At 39.5% G+C, this 20,550-nt stretch overlaps 1 protein-coding gene and 1 pseudogene across 5 annotated transcripts in view; one reads left to right on the top strand and one right to left on the bottom strand.

Annotated features, from left to right (window-relative positions):
• Positions 1 to 20,550, bottom strand: part of FGD4 (FYVE, RhoGEF and PH domain containing 4) — a 206,718-nt gene that overhangs the window by 144,739 nt on the left and 41,429 nt on the right. The window lies entirely within an intron of this gene.
• LOC101271427 (40S ribosomal protein S12-like) lies at positions 3,354 to 3,753 on the top strand (annotated as a pseudogene).

The raw sequence follows: 20,550 nt of genomic DNA, 5'->3' as shown, positions 1-20,550 counted from the left end.
GAGTACCAAAATAACTCAGCAACCTCACCCCCACCCCCCACCAACATTCTACAGGTGTCTAATCCAAGCCTTCAGAAAACCATGCCAAGCTTTCAAATCTGACTGGGAAGGAAGAATTTGAAGACTGGAGAGTAAGAAGCAAATAACAGTGACCATTTCCTATTCACCTAAGTGTCCCCAGAATGCTTTACTAGTTCTCACACTCACACTAATTGCTTGATGGATTGATGAGTACCTAAGACACCCCAAAACAAGTGGACCTTTAATTTGTAAAGAAACAGAAGATGATATTTTCTGACAACGAAGAGCATAGGCATCATTTTCCAAACTGTTGGTAATGATATCATGCCAGGGAAGTTTGACGCTGAAGAGTATCAAGAAGAAGCTAGGGGCTTCCCTGATGGCCCAGTGGTTAAGAATCCACCTGCCAATGCAGGGGACACGGGTTCGAGCCCTGGTCTGGGAAGATCCCACGTGCCGCAGAGCAACTGAGCCCGTGTGCCACAACTACTGAGCCTGCACACTAGAGCCCGCGAGACACAACTACTAAGCCCACGTGCTGCAACTACTGAAGCCCGCGCACCTAGAGCCCATGCTCCACAAGAGAAGCCACAGCAATAAGAAGCCTGTGCACCGCAATGAAGAGTAGCGCCCGCTTGCCACAACTAGAGAAAACCCGCACGCAGCAAAGAAGACCCAATGCAGCCAAAAATAAATAAATTAAAATAAATAAATTTTAAAAAGAAAAAATGAATGGTGGACCTTCTGGGCTGGAAAAAATATTTAAAAAAAGAAGAAGAAGCTAGAAGGATCCCTCATACAGAATCATAAATACATGTATAATAATCATCTCATCCACACCACCCATTATCTCATTCCTGAATATCATTGCACCAGACTTCATAGGGTAGTAGGAGAATAAAGAAGAAAAACATAAAAAGAAGAACGAAGGAGAGACAGAAAGAGGAAGCAAATTATTAGTCACACTTGACAACTACTGTGGAAGAGTAAAACTAAAAGCAAGTGAGGGAAACCAATGTTGCCCCAAACATTTTTATAAACAATCAAATTAAAGAAAACATGCTCAAATTATTTCAATATTTAACAACTTATCAGTGCTATCAAGATAACGTATAACGAAACCCCAAAGCATGAAATCAAAGCTAAAAAAGGAACTAAAGTTAAAGGTCAAAGATTTAATACCAGTCAGATTATATGAATTTTAAAGCTACAAGATGTATTTAAACTCTTTTGAATCACTATTGTAATAGAGCATTAATTTGATTTTAAGAGCTTCAAATTGGATAGCGAAAAATTTACTAATGTAAGTGCTTAACAAATTCAGGAAGTCATTGACTAGCCTGTATGACCTTACCTAATAGATGATTTGGGTGAATAAGCAAAAGCTTGGGCAACCATCGTCTGTTTTGTCCTCTCTTGCCAATCTGGAAAGAGCTGCACACAAAAGTTCCAAATGATAGAAAACCTTGGGATCCTTTCATCCCATTATTCACCCTCTGCTTTACCACAATCACTTCAACAAAGCATCCAGAGTCCCCCTTTCATTGCACACAACTCTTAAACAGCATTTTGTCCCTATTTCAAGAAGGGGAATCTTTGGAAGGGGACTATTTCTCTACATGTGGTGACACAGAAGGCAACCTTTACTAAAAATAAACAGGTCAGTGTTAAGACCAAATAAGATACATAAGTGCATTCAGACATCCCTGTCGCATACAAATCTTGATACCAGAGGTGCTTAAGAGTAAATAAATAAATAAATATTGGCTACCCAATGCTTAGTGCAGTGCCTGGCACAGAGTTCATAATTAATAAACATTTGTTAAATGAAAAAAAAAAGTATTATTCTGATGAGAAGGAATTTTTTTTTAAACATCATTATTGGAGCATAATTGCTTTACAATGGTGTGTTAGTTTCTGCTGTACAACAAAGTGAATAAGCTATATGTATACATATATCCCCATATCCCCTCCCTCTTGCATCTCCCTCCCACCCTCCCTATCTCACCCCTCTAGGTGATCACAAAGCACCAAGCTGATCTCCCTGTGGATGAGAAGGAATTTAAAAATTAATTCTACCCCCCAAAAATGACTTTTGTCCACCAGTAAAATATACCATTTAAACTTTTCACAGATATTGAAATGCTCTTTATATATAAAAGTTTTCTTTTAACCTTCCAGAGCTCACGACTTTACTTCAAATAATAAACAATTATTTTTCACCATCTCGTAACTTGAGCCAAGAGTGCCTTTTCAATACTGTCAAAAAAAAAAAACCCCTAACAGAGTAGAGTGGACTCATGACAGCCACATACTCTCTGTCACTACTCCCACCAAGAGGTGGGGTCTATTTTGCCACCTCCTTGATTCTGGATTGGGCCTATGACTGTCCAAAGGAAAAAGGGCAGAAATGACACTGTGCCAATCCTGGGCTAAATCTTTAAGAGGGCTGGCAACTTCTGCCTCCTTCTTTTTGGAGTCCAACTGCCATGCTGTGAGCAGGTCCAAACAGCCACATGAAATGAGAAAAGCCCACATGGAAAAGAAGAAATACCCAGCTGACAGCACCTACTTGCCAGGCATGAAAATGAGCTATCTTGAAAATAAATCCTACAGCCCTAATCAAGTTGTCTCAGCTGACAGCACACAGACTGTGAGATACGGTGAGCTGTCCTTATCAAACCCTACCAAATCCCAAAATCGTGAGCAAAAACACCATTGTTGTTTTAAGCCACTAAATTTGGAGGTGATTTGTTATGCAGCAATAGATAACTGAAACAAAATTTGGTACCAAAAGTGGGGTTCTGCTGCAACAAAAACCTAAAATATGTACTGGCTTTGGATCCACGTGGTGGGTGGAAGCTGGAAGAGTTTTGAGGAGATTGCTAATAAAGATTTGAAAAAGGTGAAGAAGTGTATCAGTGCCTGAAGAAAAGGGACCCAAGTTATGTACTATGAGAACAATTAGCAAAATATTGCATGCAGTGATGTGGAAGGTGGAAATGGTACCTAATGAACTCAATGATCTGACTAAGGAAAATTCAAGGAAGAAAGTTGAAAGTATCAACTGATTCATTTTAACTGCCTATATAGTGAGATGAACTAAAAAAGGCACTGTTTGGTTCCTTTTCAAACAGAATTTAGAGGAAATATAAAGGGGTCAGATTTGACCGGTTCAAAAATAAAACCATTGCTCATTTCAGCATCTTAGCAAAAAATAAGCTCAAAGTAAGAAATGGCTCCAGGTAGCTCTTTCCCTGCTGTGGCAGAGTCCCGCGGAGGTGGAGGCTCGGGTGCATTCAAGATTCAGCTCCACCCGTAAGCCACTGCCATAGCCACCACCATAGCCGAAAAAAGCACTGCTGCCAGAGGTATAATGGATGTTAATACTGCTCTGCAAGAGGTGCTTAAGACCGCCCTCATCCACGATGGCCTAGCATGTGGAATTCGTGAAGCTGCCAAAGCCTTAGACAAGCTCCAAGCCCATCTTTGTGTGTTTGAATCCAACTGTGATGAGCCTATGTAAGTCAAGTTGGTGGAGGCCCTTTGCGCTGAGCACCAAATCAACCTGATTAAGGTTGATGACAACAAGAAACTAGGGGAATGAGTAGGTCTCTGTAAAATTGACAGGGAAAACCCTGTAAAGTGGTTGGTTGTGTGGTGGTTAGGGACTATGGCAAACAGTCTCAGGCCAAGGATGTCATCGAGGAGTACTTCATATGCAAGAAATGATCAAATAAAAAAAGCGGGCTCTTGGGACTTTCCTGGTGGTCCAGTGGTAAAGGATCTGCCTTACAATGCAGGGCACATGGGTTCGATCCCTGGTCACGGAACTAAGATCCCACATGCCGCGGGGCAACTGAGCCAGCGCACCACAACTACTGAGCTCGCAAGGCTCAACTATAGAACCCGTGTACCGCAACAAAAGATCCCGTATGCCTCAACGAAGATCCCGTGTTCCACAACACCAATGCAGCCAAAAAGACCCGATTCAGCCAAAAATATAAAAATAAAATAAATAAATAAATAATCTTTAAAAAAACACAACTGGGGTCTTGTGGAAGGGAGGGAGGGAGGGAGGGAGGAATGGCTCAGGGCAAAGATCAAATCCTGCATTGCCAGTAAAATGTGGCCTTGAGGATGTGGCTGTACAACCCTTTGTTGACCCCTCATAAAGATTTTAGGTTCCTCATAGACTTTTTCCTTTAGACCAGTGGTTCTAAAATTTTGTGTACACACTTCTAGGTACTCATGTCCTTGTAGAGTCCCTTCCCACATTGACTCTGGGCTGAGCCTATTACTGCTTAGACGATTAGAATAGGACAGAAATGATGCAGTACCAATTCTGGGCCCAGACCTTATTTGGTTGGGCAGCATCTATTTTTTCCATTTTGGAACCCAGACACCTCAGGTGACCTAAGCAGCCACTGGGTCCTAGCTGAGCTCCTATCCAAACCTCAGAGGATCACAGCCTTTCTAGCAACCAGCTGACAGGACATGAAAACAGAACTGCCTGGTCAACCCACTGAACCACAAAATAACAAACTGCTGCTTTAAGCTACTAACAAGTTTTGGAGTGGTTTATTGCACTACAATAAATAACCGAAACACAGGTCCCTTTTAGTGGTATTTTAAACTTCACTTCTCTCTAGTCATGATAGACTAGATAATTATGAAGAAATGTAATGGAAACTTTTTGTTCTAAAAATTTAATGTCCAGCATGGATAGATCTAGAGATTATCATACTAAGTGAAATAAGCCAGACAAAGACAAATATCATATGGTATCATTTATATGAAGAATTTAAAAAAAAAAAAAGAAAAAGATACAAGTGAACTTATATACAAAACAGAAATAGACCCACAGACATAGAAAACAAACTTATGGTTACCAAAGGAGAAAGGGGGGAGATGATAAATTAGGAGTTTGGGATTAACATATGCACACTACTATATATAAAATAGATAACCAACAAGGACTTACTATATGGCACAGGGAACTATACTCAATATTTTGTAATAACCTATAAGGGAAATGAATCTGAAAAAGAACATATATATATATATGTGTGTGTATATATATATATGTATAACTGAATCACTTCGCTGTACACCTTAAAATAACACATTGTAAATCAACTATATTTCAATTTAAAAAATATATATATTATACCTAAGATCAATTTAACCATCATTTAAGCAAATGAAACATACCTTCTAAGTCTCAGGAAACTTTTTTTAGAGGCTATCTTACAGACAGATCTTAGAGTCTAAGCCACTAATAATAACAAAAACTTAACAGCTTCCATTTTCAGTAGAAAACAATAAGCACCTACACAGGCCATCAGGGAGGACTGACCAGGGAAGGAGATCTTAGCAAGGCATACCAGGGGTACAGACAAAACTGAGGAAGGCCCTGTGTATCAGATAAATTCACAATAGGAATTTGGAAGTCAGCAGGGGATACACAGACACCAAACAATCTGTGGTAACAGCCAGGGAATCCTCAAGGCACAGTCACAAGAGTGAAGATGGCAGGTCTTCCAAAGCCTGTTGTTATGGCAACCAGCAAAGATTTTTAACATCTGAAACTCCAATAAGAATTTGTAAGCTCTGCTTTCTCTTGTGTTGACGCAGTTGCTACCCATCTGCTTAGCTCCTTTGGATTTAAAGAGCCCTAAATGTCTGAGCCATCACCCCTCTTTCAGTCCATCCTATGGATGACCATGATGGCATATAGGGAGCCTGGAGGCTTTCTGCATCTTGAGAATAGGGACAATAATAGTAAATCCCTCATAAGATGGTAGCATTATTCTTCTAATTTTCACAGAACAGTGCTTAGAAGAGTTCTAGGCACATAGTAAACTCTCAATATGTTACACTACCAACAAATTACATTTGGTAAATTTGTTCAATTACAAGTGCATCTGCCCTAAAAACAATAACTTTCAAAGAAAAAAATTAAAAGAATATCAACTCATAAGCCTATTAATAGGGAACTGGTTTAAACAAATTGTAGTACAGCTATAAAGTGAAACACTATGCTGCCTTAAAAGAGATAATAAATAAAATAAAGGAAGAGGATTTTAAAAGATTCGATGTGGGAAATTTCTAATATAAGTGAAAAACCAAGTTGAAAAAAACATATAATTCCACTTTTAAAGTAAGTATATACTGTTGTATATGCATAGAAAAGAATCTGTTAGAAGCCACCAGGCTAAACAGACACCACAATCTGGGTGGGAATTCCACTTTCTACATAATATACCACTATAACATTTGTTGCTGTTGCTGTCTTTTAACAGTAAGAACAAATGACTCTTATAATCAGAAAAACATTAATGTGAAGGCACACAGATCCTTCTTAAAACAAAGCATGCTTTTACCTGAGTTTGTTCACAAGTTTTCAGTGCTCATTCTTATTCGGCACACAAGCAGCTCAGGTCTGTTTTTAGAACAGTGTCAGAAGCTGCTATATGAGCTGTTTCCTGTACTGGGCAGCTATTTTTAATTAATGAACATTTTGTTGTTAAGAGTTCACTGGAAAAAAAAAAAAAAAAAAAAGAGTTCACTGGAAAAATAGAAACACCACCATTGCTGCAAGTTAAACTAAAGAAAGGCTTATTCTCTAAAATAAAATGAAAAGTTTAAGTTATAAAAAAAGTATTCCACTTTAAAAAGTATTAAGGTATATAGTATTTAGTATTAAATATTTCCACTATGATATTGAGATAAATTAGTTTCATTTAAAAATTCCTGAAGGAGATCTAATTCTATTTACTTAGCTTCTCCTAAAAAATAATACAGCATTCTTTATATAGTGGAGACTCAAAGGTGAGCTGTGGAAAAATCAGAGGTAAGAGAAAAGAGGATGAATACAGAAATAGAATAAGATTTCTTTCAAACAAAATATTTATTAAGCAACAATGTGCAAAATGCTGCCCTATACTGACTAGAGAAAGTAAAATTGTGGTTACTCTGTCGGTATGAACAGCAACAAAATCACCCTGTCCATTTTATTATTTTCTCCCAAGGTTTATATGAGATAATATGGCTCAAAAGATAGTTGCTATGTAAACAAATAATATTTTTCATCTATTCAGTTGTTCAACCCATGGGTCACATAGCACCACAAGGAGTCCTCTGGAGAAGCAGCAGCAGTGAGAGTTGGTGAGAATTCAATAGCTGGGTAGCAGAACAGGAATTCCCAGGTCCCACCCAAGCCATCCTCCCATAAAATGAAGATGGGATTTTCCTGTAAACCTAAGAGAAGGTTCTAAGAAGGCCTCACTGCACTGGGTATGATTATGTGCAGTCCAGTCACAAAAAGAAAGGTTTATTGTTCTCTTGCCAACCTATAATCCTCACGACAGGTGGCAATCCACGCAATTATGCTAAACTCTACCCACACCCTCTTCACTCACCACATCCCTAAATTCCGTGCATTTGTAAACTGCTTCACAATTTTTTTAAGTGCTTTCTTATCCATTAATTTGATTCAGAAAGGTTATAAGATTTCTTCCTAGTGTGTTTAGTTAAAATTGTTTGCATTTGAGAGAAGTTTTGAGAATGGGATAGGATGAACATCTGGCTCCCAAGGGGTGGTGAGGGCTCCCAATATCCTCTAAGGAGGCCTTGCTTTAGCATGTCCCATGGCGGGGTGTGAGGGGGAGGTATTAACACTATGCATCAACTTGGAGGGTGTTTTGGACAACATAAACATTTAAACCAGTGAACTGTGAGTAAGCAGACTGATTTCCATAATGTGGGTGGGCCTCATCCAATCAGCTGACAGCCCGAATAGAACAAAAAGACTGGCCTCCCTGAGCAAAAGAGAATTCTTCAGCAGACTGCCTATGGACTCCATCTGCACCACTGGCTCTCCTGGGTCTCTGCCTGTTGGCCTTTGGACTGGAGCTGCACCACCAGCTCTTCTGGGTCTCAAGACTGCCAACCGACACCGCAGACTTGGACTTGTCAGCCTCCATAAACACATGTAATATATAATAATATAATATATATATGTATACACACAACCTATTAGTCCTGTCTTTCTAAAGACTCCTGACTAATACAGAGGGTCCTGCAGTTTAATAACTACACAGGAAGAGTCACTAAATGAGGGACAAGTGGCTTCTCCTGACTAGGGGATGCCTGACCTTTCTCCCTACCATGGTGCTCTCCAGAAAACCATACTGTTTAGAGATGCATGAATATGCCTGGAATGGATACACACATTATTATTCCTTACTTACTAGATTCCTGAGAAATGAGTCCTGAAAGCAGTTCACACTCTGCTCAAAGCTTAAAAACACAAATATCATATAAAAATCACATAATTAGGCCCTGGTGGCGCAGTGGTTGAGAGTCCGCCTGCCGATGCATGGGGCACGGGTTCATGCCCCAGTCCGGGAAGATCCCACATGCCACGGGATCCATGAGCCGTGATACCATGAGCCATGGCCGCTAAGCCTGCGCATCCGGAGCCTGTGCTCCGCAACGGGAGAGGCCACAGCAGTGAGAGGCCCGCGTACCGCGAAAAAAAAAAAAAAATCACATAATTAGCTAGACAAGTCTCAGTAATGACCTGCTGAGGTCATTGTGGAAATGAGAGTAAAAGAAAAAAGGTAAAGGTGACAGTGTAGGAAGCACAGTGACGTCTGATTCGGGGCATCACACACATTATTCTCCCTTATAAGGACTGAATTATTCATGCCTGCCTCAAAACACCTCAATATTATCAAATATGTACCTAAATAGTTATGGAACTTCTCTACCCAGTTCTCAAACCTTCACCAACATTTACCATGGGTCACTTGCTTAACTAGACAAATGTACCACTTGTGGTTACGCTTCATCCTAACTTCCCGGATCCTCTTGAGGCTGTCTAGTCTGGCCCACCCTCTGCAGGCAGCAGCACGACAGGGGAGCCCTTTACCTCAGTCCTCTGATCTCTGACAGGTCTACTTCTACTTCTGGAGCTCTACTTCTGGCCCCTCCCACTCATCATCCCATGAAGGTAGTTCTTACAGCCTACCCTGACAATTTACGTATTTGCACTTACTTTTCCCTCATCAAACCAATATTTTGAAATATTTTTGCATATAAGCTTTTAAAAAATATACTTTCTTTCACTTTCTATTGTCTTTACCTCCTTGCCTTTGCCTCTCGTTTCACAATGTATCCTTCCCCATGGCCACTATACCTCTCCAGCTTTAATTCCCTCCACAAAGTAGAGTTGTAGGTAGAACAGATACTATCACACAATTTAGAGGTGAGGACATAGGCAAAAAGAGATGAAATGACTTGTACAAGTTCAGACTGTAAATTAATGGTAAAACTACAGTCAGGACTCATTTTCTATTAACTCTTAGCTTAATGTCTGTTACACAGGATGGCAATACAACAGTTATTAAAAGCACCGGATCTCAAGTCAGATTATACCTGCTCCACTACTTATCAAACTGTGACCCTCACTATTAAGCTAAACTATTAGTGGTTTGGTTTCCTCACCTATAAAAACTGAAATAATAATGTTACTACCTTCACTGGGGTTTTGAGAAGATTTCATGACATGAAATGGGTAAAATACTTTGAACACTGCCTAGCACCCAGGAAACTCTCAGTACACTTTATCCATTCTTATTCTTATTTAATCATCTTTTCAATGGGTATATAAAATTAATGCTCTCAAAATTGTCCTTTTTCTTTAATCTTTTGTAGAATCATGAATTTCAGCTGGATGAGACCAAACACACATAAAAACCAAGGCTAATCCACTGTTTATTTACATAGCATGTTTCACTTGGTCACATGCAAAATTTTAAGTGTTTAGCAAAAACTTTAAAAGAAACTTGGGGGGGCTTCCCTGGTGGTGCAGTGGTTGAGAGTCCGCCTGCCGATTCAGGGGACATGGGTTCGTGCCCCGGTCCGGGAGGATCCCACATGCCGCAGAGCGGCTGGGCCGGTGGGCCATGGCCGCTGAGCCTGCACGCCCGGAGCCTGTGCTCTGCAACGGGAGAGGCCACAACAGTGAGAGGCCCGCGTACCGCAAAAAAAAAAAGAAACTTGGGGCAGAAAGGAAAATCACAACTTAAAAAATATTCCTATGTTATTGGCTATGTGAAATAGCTGGTAAGTGCAGAACTTTAACCTTTCCCTCATGGGATTACTTTATTGAACACTGACAAAACAGTCTTGACACAGCTACATTCTAAACCCAAGTAACAAATGCAATGTGAGGTCCTCTTCCTCTGTCATTTTTAACCTTGGGTCTTTACCCAAAACACTCAATTACTCTGCCCACATGGATTAATGCCTCTGCAAAGAAGTGGGCAGGCCGTCAGAAGACCAGAGTTCTTATTTAAATTCCCACACAATCTTTTCATATCTTAGTGTTGCCAACAATATCATCACCACATGTCCCCTTACCTCACAGGCTTTTCAGAACAAAAACGGGAAATACAACAAACCATAAAACATGGGCATTTACCACAGGTTTCCAGGTTTGCAGCACAGAGGAAAAAAAATGTATTTATGGGGATAGTATCAACGTTCCTCCAAATGGAAGGCAACTTGAATATCTGAAGTACAAAGTTGAGAAGAATGGTGATTTACCTTTAAACAACGATAGTTGAATAATTCTTTCTTGTGCTATACTCTTTTAACTAATTTGTCTCCCAAAGAGTATTTTAATTAGTACTTAATACACAACAAAGGTACTCCTGACATTAACATTTTTAATTCTGAAGGGTTTTGGTATCAAGGTTTTTAGTAATAAGGCAGACCTGGTTGAAGCTTTACTCTCCCCTATAGCTATGTGACTTTGAACAAGCTAGCTAACCTCTTGAATCCTTGGATTTTATTTGCTTGTTTGTTTTTCAGTGGTGATGGTGGTTTTGAATAAAGAAGACGATTTCATCTCTTCTCTCACAGGGCTATGGGGAGCAAATGAGATCACACACCCCAGGGTATGAACAAGAAGGCACCAGTCAACACTGCTGCCCTAGTCCATCAGCAGCTGAGGCAGCAATCTGTTTTATTCAACAGTTTATACCTTAAAGCACAGGGAACTATATTCAATATCCTAGGATAAACCATAATAGAAAAGAATATAAAAAACAATGTATATATGTGTATAACTGAGTCATTCTGCTGGATAGCAGAAATTAACACAACATTGTAAATCAACTACACTTCAATAAAAAAATTAAAAAAAAAAACAACAATTCACACCTGAATTTCCTAAGCTGTCTCAAGTGGGTTTGATAGGTGATATGAGTTAACACAAGCCCATTGATCCAAAAACTGAAAGAAATAAGGTTAAAATCGACCCATGAAAGAAAAACAGGGTGAGTAAAAGTTTTAGCAGAAATGTTGGCTGTGATTAACAGTACCTACGTTGCATTTTCTTTCTGTTCTCACTGCCTTTAATCATGGCTATGGCACAACTAAGTGTGAGGTGAGCTAATGGAAATGTCAATACCCCTCAAGTACTACTGGAAGCACCAAGGTCTAGGATCCAAACTTACATGTTCTAAGAGGTATAACCTTCTCATTTTGAACTTTGACCCTGGATTTGCCAACCTGAAAGGTCTTTAGTTAAGATAGAAAAACAAGCCCAAAACGAATGTTTTCTTATCTTTCTTTAAGGCAGAAGATTTTTTAAACTGTGGTCACATCTCCTTAGTGGATCTGATAGAAAAGAGCAGGGTATATAAACACACAGAAAGGATTAAGTTTTATTTCAGACACAAATACACATGTACATGGACACACAGAGTTTTGTACTGGGTTGTGGTTAAAATGTCTGAAAGCAACTATTAAGAAGCATAGTTATGGACTGTTCTCCTTCTGAAAACAAGTAGGAAAGCATTATGTATTCAGTTTCCACAGTAACACTACTTTTTTCAAAGTCCATTGCTGTGACAAAGAAAAGGAAGACAATTTAAAAGCCTGGACTCTTGAAAAGAAAGTTTTTCCCCTAACTTCAGCATGTTGGTTCCAACTAATCATTAATATGCCCAGATAACTAATATATTTTCAAAACAAGAGACAAACACGGGGGGAGAGGCAACTACAGAGGGAAAAACATTTTATTAAATTCAGGTATTATGCTAGGTTATACGCCAGGCACACGTATAGGCTTCCTCCCTCAATCTTCACAATTCTGTAAGCGTCACAATGTGGTAGCTGCTATGACTTCATAGGTTTGCATTTTAAGTGACAATCTAATGAAGGTTGTTTTCTTATAGTCACAGGACTGGCAACTTTGGTCATTACTACCTGCCAGGTTTGGGTTGCATCAGGGCGTACATTCAGAACTATGGAAAAGCAGAAGGTAGAATCCAGAACGTCTTCTAGTCTCTACTTTTTCCCATAAATAGACTGCACTTAAAAGAATAGCTTAACTGGCACAGAACTGTAATTCAAAGAACAAGACCAGCCAGTGACTTACTGTGAGATCTTGTAAAAACCAACTTCTATGGACATCTATTTGTGCATCTATAAAATAGGGATAACACACACGCACTTAAACTTCGGTTGGTGTATGTCGAAGAAACGTGACTACGACCTGAGGAGACCAGTGAAGAGGGACCACTGAGCCTCGCGAAAGGTCCACTGAGTGGGCTCCCATCCAGAGCTACTCCAGGCTGCCGCGCACCCAGTGGAGCCCACGCCTGGCACAGGTGTGGGACCCCAACCTTACTGTCTTCGCAGAGGAGTCCTCACGTAAAACAAAATTTCTGCAAAGAAGATACACAGATTGCCAATAAACACATGAAAGGATGCTCAACATCACTAATTAGAGAAATGCAAATCAAAACTACAATGAGGTATCACCTCACACCAGTTAAAATGGCCATCATCGGGCTTCCCTGGTGGCGCAGTGGTTGAGAGTTCGCCTGCCGATGCAGGCGACGCGGGTTCGTGCCCCGGTCCGGGAGGATCCCACATGCTGCGGAGAGGCTGGGCCCGTAAGCCATGGCCACTGAGCCTGCGCATCCAGAGCCTGTGCTCCGCAATGGGAAAGGCCACAAGAGTGAGAGGCCCGCGTACCACCAAAAAAAAAAAAAAAAAAAAAAAAAGGCCATCATCAAAAAATCTACAAACAATAAATGCTGTAGAGGGTGTGGAGAAAAGGGAACCCTCTTGTACTGTTGGTGGGAAAGTAAATTGATACAGTCACTACGGAGAACAGCATGGAGGCTCTTAAAAACCTAAAAAAAGAAAAAAACCTAAAACTACAACTACCATACAACCCAACAATCCCACTACTGAGAAAACCATAATTCAAAGAGTCATGTACCACAATGTTCACTGCAGCTCTACAGAATATGGAAGCAACCTAAGTGTCCCTTGACAGATGAATGGATAAAGATGTGGCACATATATACAATGGAATATTACTCAGCCATAAAAAGAAACGAAATTGAGTTATTTGTAGTGAGGTAGATGGACCTAGAGTCTGTCATACAGAGTGAGGTAAGTCAGAAAAAGAAAAACAAATATTGTATGCTAACACATACATAAGAAACCTTAAAAAAAAAAAGGTTCTGAAGAACATAGGGGACTTGAGGACACAAGGAAGGGGAAGGGGAAGCTGGGACAAAGTGAGAGAGTGGCATGGACATATATACACTACCAAATGTAAAATAGCTAGTGGGAAGCAGCGCATAGCACAGGGAGATCAGCTCAGTGCTTTGTGACCACCTAGCGGTGTGGGATAGGGAGGATGGGAGGGAGATGCAAGAGGGAGGAGATATGGGGATATATGTATACGTATAGCTGATTCACTCCGTTATAAAGCAGAAACTAACACACCATTGTAAAGCAATTATACTCCAATAAAGATGTTAAAAATAAATTAATTAAATTTAAAAAATAGGGATAAGAGTGCCTTACCAACCTGATGGTAGAGCTTTTTTTTTTTTTTTTTTTTTTTTTTTGCGGTACACGGGCCTCTCACTGTTGTGGCGTCTCCCGTTGCAGAGCACAGGCTCCAGACATGCAGACTCAGCGGCCATGGCTCACGGGCCTAGTCGCTCCGCGGCATCTGGTATCTTCCTGGACCAGGGCACGAACCCGTTTTCCTTGCATCGGCAGGCGGACTCTCAACCACTGCGCCACCAGGGAAGCCCTGATGGTAGAGCTTTGCAAAGTTTCTAAAAACTAAGATTTTATGATTTATGCTTTTTAAAAAATTAATTAACTAATTTATTATTTGTCTGCGTTGGGTCTTAGCTGCGGCAAGTGGGATCTTTGTTGTGGCACACGGGCTCAGTAGCTGCGGTGCGCAGGCTTAGTTTCCCCACAGCACGTGGGATCTTAGTTGCCCAACTAGGAATCAAACCCACGTCCCTCACACTGGAAGGGGGATTCTTAACCACTGGATTACCAGGGAAGTCCTGTGATTCATGCTTTTAAGATGACACATTCTATACTCTAAACTCCATCACCAGAAACTTCATTACCAGGGGTAGAATTAAAATTAGTAGTAGAGAAATAAACTCTAGGGCACAAGTTATTTCCCTGTGGCACCCTGACTGGCCACACCCTACCTCCAAAGCCTGAAGTATGGCTAACCAGGCTTCCTAATCTTATAAATCTGCCTGGAATTTTTGCCTCTATCTTGCCACCTAGTGGCAGCAGGATTCACACCACTATAACCAAATGTTGATTCCTGGTGAAGGAGGGTTTAGGCCAAGAAATTGGTTCTGAGCCAAGAAATTCTTTCCTCAGTCACCAGGCAGGAGCCACAAGCCTGGAAGCCCTGCTCTCCCGGCTGGAGTCTAGCCTTCAGATGCCTCCACCTTCCAAAGCTTGTCTTCATTAACAGAAACTTCATTGTTAGATAGCCTCATCCACCAGAGGGCAGAGAGCAGAAGCAAGAAGAACTACAATCCAGCAGTCTGTGGAACAAAAAACCACATGCAAAGAAAGATAGACAAAATGAAATGGCATTTCATTCATACAGCTAATCAATGAATCTGATAAAGTTGCAGGATACAAAATTAATGCACAGAAATCTCTTGCATTCCTATACACTAATGATGAAGGAACAACATAAAACCCCAGAAGAACAACTAAGTGAAGTGGACATAGGCAACCTTCCAGAAAAAGAATTCAGAATAACGATAGTGAAGATGCTACAGGACCTCGGAAAAAGAATGGAGGCAAAGATCAAGAAGATGCAAGAAATGTTTAACAAAGACTTAGAAGAATTAAAGAACAAATAAATAGAGATGAACAATACAATAACTGAAATGAAAACTACACTAGAAGGAATCAATAGCAGTATAACTGAGGCAGAAGAACAGATAAGTGACCTGGAAGACAGAATGGTGGAATTCACTGCTGTGGAACAGAACAAAGAAAAAAGAATGAAAAGAAATGAAGACAGCCTAAGAGACCTCTGGGACAACAATAAAAGCAACAACATTTGCATTATAGGGGTCCCAGAAGGAGAAGAGAGAAAGGACCAGAGAAAATATTTGAAGAGATTATAATCGAAAACTTCCCTAACATGGGAATGGAAATAGCCACCCAAGTCCAGGAAGCACAGCAACTCCCATACAGGATAAACCCAAGGAGAAACATGCCGAGACACATAGTAATCAAACTGGCAAAAATTAAAGACAAAGAAAAATTATTGAAAGCAGCAAGGGAAAAATGACAAATAACATATCAGGGAACTCCCATAAGGTTAACAGCTGATTTCTCAGTAGAAACTCACAAGCCAGAAGGGATTGGCATGATATAATTAAAGTGATGAAAGGGAAGAACCTACAGCCAAGATTACTCTACCCGGCAAGGATCTCATTCAGATTCAATGGAGAAATCAAAAGCTTTACAGACAAGCAAAAGCTAAGAGAATCCAGCACCACAAAACCAGCTCTACAACAAATGCTAAAGGAACTTCTCTAAGTGCGAAACACAAGAGAAGAAAAGGGTCTACAAAAACAAACGCGAAACAATTAAGAAAATGGTCATAGGAACATACATATTGATAATTACCTTAAACGTGAATGGATTAAATGCTCCAACCAAAAGATACAGGCTTGCTGAATGGATACAAAAACAAGACCCATATATATGCTGTCTACAAGAGACCCACTTCAGACCTAGGCACACATACAGACTGAAAGTGAGGGGATAGAAAAAGATATTCCATGCAAATGGAAATCAAAAGAAAGTTGGAGTAGCAATACTCATATCAGATAAAATAGACTTTAAAATAAAGAATGTTATAAGAGACAAGGAAGGACACTACATAATGATCAAGGGATCAATCCAAGAAGAAGATATAACAATTATAAATATATATGCACCCAATATAGGAGCACTTCAATACATAAGGCAACTGCTAACAGCTATAAAACTGGAAATCGACAGTAACACAATAATAGTGGGGGACTTTAACACCTCACACCAATGGACAGATCATCCAAAATGAAAGTAAATAAGGAAACAGAAGCTTTAAATGACACAATAGACCAGATAGATTTAATCGATATTTATAGGACATTCCATCCAAAAACAGCAGATTACACATTCTTCTCAAGTGCACATGGAACGTTCTCCAGGTTAGTTCACATCTTGGGTCACAAATCAAGCCTCAGTAAATTTAAGAAAATTGGAACCATATCAAGCATTTTTTCTGACCACAACGCTATGAGATTAGAAATGAATTACAGGGAAAAAAAACGTAAAAAACACAAAAACATTGAGGCTTAACAACACATTGCTAAATAACCAAGAGATCACTGAAAAAATCAAAGAAGAAATCAAAAAATACCTAGAGACAAATGACAATGAAAACACAACGATCCAAAACCTATGGGATGCAACAAAAGCAGTTCTAAGAGGGAAGTTTATAGCTATACAAGCCTATGTCAAGAAACAAGAAAAATCTCAAATAAACAATCTAACCTTACACCTAAAGGAAATATAGGAAGAAGAACAAACAAAACCCAAAGTTAGCAGAAGGAAAGAAATCATAAAGATCAGAGCAGAGATAAATGAAATAGAAACAAAGAAAACAATAGCAAAGATCAATAAAACTAAATGTTGGTTCTTTGAGAAGATAAAATTGATAAACCATTAGCCAGAATCAACAAGAAAAAGAGGGAGAGGACTCAAATCAATAAAATTAGAAATGAAAAAGGAGAAGTTACAACAGACAACACAGAAATACAAAGCATCAGACTACTACAAGCAACTCTATGCCAATAAAATGGACAACCGGGAAGAAGTGGACAAATTCTTAGTAAGGTATAATCTTCCAAGACTGAACCAGGAAGATATAGAAAATGTGAACAGACCAATCACATGTAATGAAATTGAAACTGTGATGAAAAATCTTCCAACAAACAAAAGTCCACGACCAGATGGCTTCACAGGTGAATTCTATCAAACATTTAGCGAAGCACTAACACCCAGTCTTCTCAAACTCTTCCAAAAAATTGCAGAGGAAGGAACACTCCCAAACTCATTCTATGAGGCCACCAACCCCTGATACTAAAACCAGACAAGGATACTACAAAAACAGAAAATTACAGACCAATATCACTGATGAATATAGATGCAAAAATCCTCAACAAAATACTAGCACACAGAATCCAACAACACATTAAAAGGATCATACACCACGATCAAGTGGGATTTATCGAAGGGATGCAAGGATTCTTCAATATACGCAAATCAATCAATGTGATACACCATATTAACAAATTGGAGAGGAAAAACCATATGATCATCTCAATAGATGCAGAGAAAGCTTTTGACAAAATTCAACACCCATGTATGATAAAATCTCTCCAGCAAGTGGGCATAGAGGGAACCTACCTCAACAAAATAAAGGCCATATATGACAAACCCACAGCAAACATCAATCTCAATGGTGAAAAACTGAAAGCATTTCCTCTAAGATCAAGAACAAGACAAGGATGTCCACTATGACCGCTATTATTCAACATAGTTTTGGAAGTCCTAGCCATGGCAATCAGAGAAGAAAAAGAAATATATGGAATACAAATTGGAAAAGAAGAAGTAAAGCTGTCACTGTTTGCCGATGACATGAAACTATACATAGAGAGGCCTAAAAATGCCACCAGAAAACTACTAGAGCTAATCAATGAATCTGATAAAGTTGCAGGATACAAAATTAATGCACAGAAATCTCTTGCATTCCTATACACTAATGATGAAAAATCTGAAAGTGAAATTAAGGAAATACTCCCATTTACCACTGCAACAAGAAGAATAAAATACCTAGGAATAAACCTACCTAGAGAGACAAAAGACCTGTATGCAGAAAACTATAAGACACTGATGAAAGAAATTAAATATGAAACCAACAGATGGAGAGATATACCATGTTCTTGGATTGGAAGAATCAATATTGTGAAAATGACTATACTACCCAAAGCAATCTACAGATTCAATGCAATCCTATCAAATTAACAATGGCATTTTTTCCAGAACTAGAACAAAAAATCTTAAAATTTGTATGGAGACACAAAAGACCCCGAATAGCCAAAGCAGTCTTTTGGGAAAAAAACAGAGCTGGAGGAATCAGACTCCCTGACTTCAGACTATACTACAAAGCTACAGTAATCAAGACAATATGGTACTGGCACAAAAACAGAAACATAGATCAATGGAACAAGATAGAAAGCCCAGAGATAAACCCATGCACCTATGGTCAACTAATCTATGACAAAGGAGGCAAGGATATACAATGGAGAAAAGACAGTCTCTTCAGTAAGTGGTGCTGGGAAAACTGGACAGCTACATGTAAAAGAATGAAATTAGAACACTCCCTAACACCATACACGAAAATAAACTCAAAACGGAATAGAGACCTAAATGTAAGACCGGACACTATAAAACTCTTAGAGGAAAACATGGGAAGAACACTCTTTGACATAAATCACAGCGAGATCTTTTTTGATCCACCTCCTAGAGCAATGGAAATAAAAACAAAAATAAACAAATGGGACCTAATGAAACTAAAAAGCTTTTGCACAGCAAAGGAAACCATAAACAAGATGAAAAGACAACCCTCAGAATGGGAGAAAATATTTGCAAACGAATCAATGGATAAAGGATTAATCTCCAAAATATATAAATAGCTCATGCAGCTCAATATTAAAAAAAAAGAAACCCAATCCAAAAATGGGCAGAAGACCTAAACAGACATTTATCCAAAGAAGACATAAAGATGGTCAAGAAGCACATGAAAAGCTGCTCAACATCACTTATTATTAGAGAAATGCAAATCAAAACTACAATGAGGTATCACCTCATACCAGTTAGAATGGGCATCATCAGAAAATCTACAAACAACAAATGCTGGAGAGGGTGTGGAGAAAAGGGAACCCTCTTGCACTGTTGGTGGGAATGTAAATTGATATAGCCACTATAGAGAACAGTATGGAGGTTCCTTAGAAAACTAAAAATAGAATTACCATATGATCCAGCAATCCCACTACTGGGCATATACCCAGAGAAAACCATAATTCAAAAAGACACATGCGGTCTCCCCTGGTGGCGCAGTGGTTGAGAGTCCGCCTGCCGATGCAGGGGACACGGGTTCGTGCCCCGGTCTGGGAGGATCCCACATGCCACGGAGCAGCTGGGCCCATGGGCCATGGCCACTGAGCCTGCGCATCCGGAGCCTGTGCTCCGCAACGGGCGGGGCCACAGCAGTGAGAGGCCCGCGTACCTCAAAAAAAAAAAAGACACATGCACCCCAATGTTCATTGCAGCACTGTTTACAATAGCCAGTTCATGGAAGCAACCTAAATGCCCATAGACAGATGAATGGATAAAGAAGATGTGGCACATATATACAATGGAATATTACTCAGCCATGAAAAGGAACGAAATTCGGTCATTTGTTGAGATGTGGATGGATCTAGAGACTGTCATACAGGGTGAAGTAAGTCAGAAAGAGAAAAACAAATATCGTATATTAACGCATATATGTGGAACCTAGAAAAATGGTACACATGAACCAGTTTGCAGGGCAGAAACTGAGACACAGATGTAGAGAACAAACGTATGGACACCAAGGGGTCAAAGCAGCGGCAGTGGGGGTGGTGGTGGTGTGATGAATTGGGCGATCGGGGTTAACATGTATACATTGATGTATATAAAATTGATGAATAAAAAAATAAAATAAAATTTAAAAATTAAAAAAATAAATGTATAAGACACAGTTACAAGAGCTTACAGTTCCTTGATAAAATATATGTATATATGCATATATACACATATGTATATACATACATATAAAAGAAAAAAGGAGAAACTTCATTATCCAAGAAGCCATCAATTTGCAAACATTTTTTTAATGGTAAAATATAACATATAGAGGGGGTCTTAAAGAGACTTAAAGACCCATACAACTAGAAAGTGAACTCTTCTTAGAATTTATCCATTTATTAGACTCAAGGCCACTGTGCTACACAACTCTGGGGGACATGATGGGGCATTCATACTTAGTTTATGTGAATGGCACCC

Source organism: Orcinus orca, chromosome 11, assembly GCF_937001465.1.
Source record: "Orcinus orca chromosome 11, mOrcOrc1.1, whole genome shotgun sequence".
In the NCBI taxonomy this organism is placed as follows: Eukaryota; Metazoa; Chordata; class Mammalia; order Artiodactyla; family Delphinidae; genus Orcinus; species Orcinus orca.
This window is presented reverse-complemented; position numbering and strand designations above follow the sequence as displayed.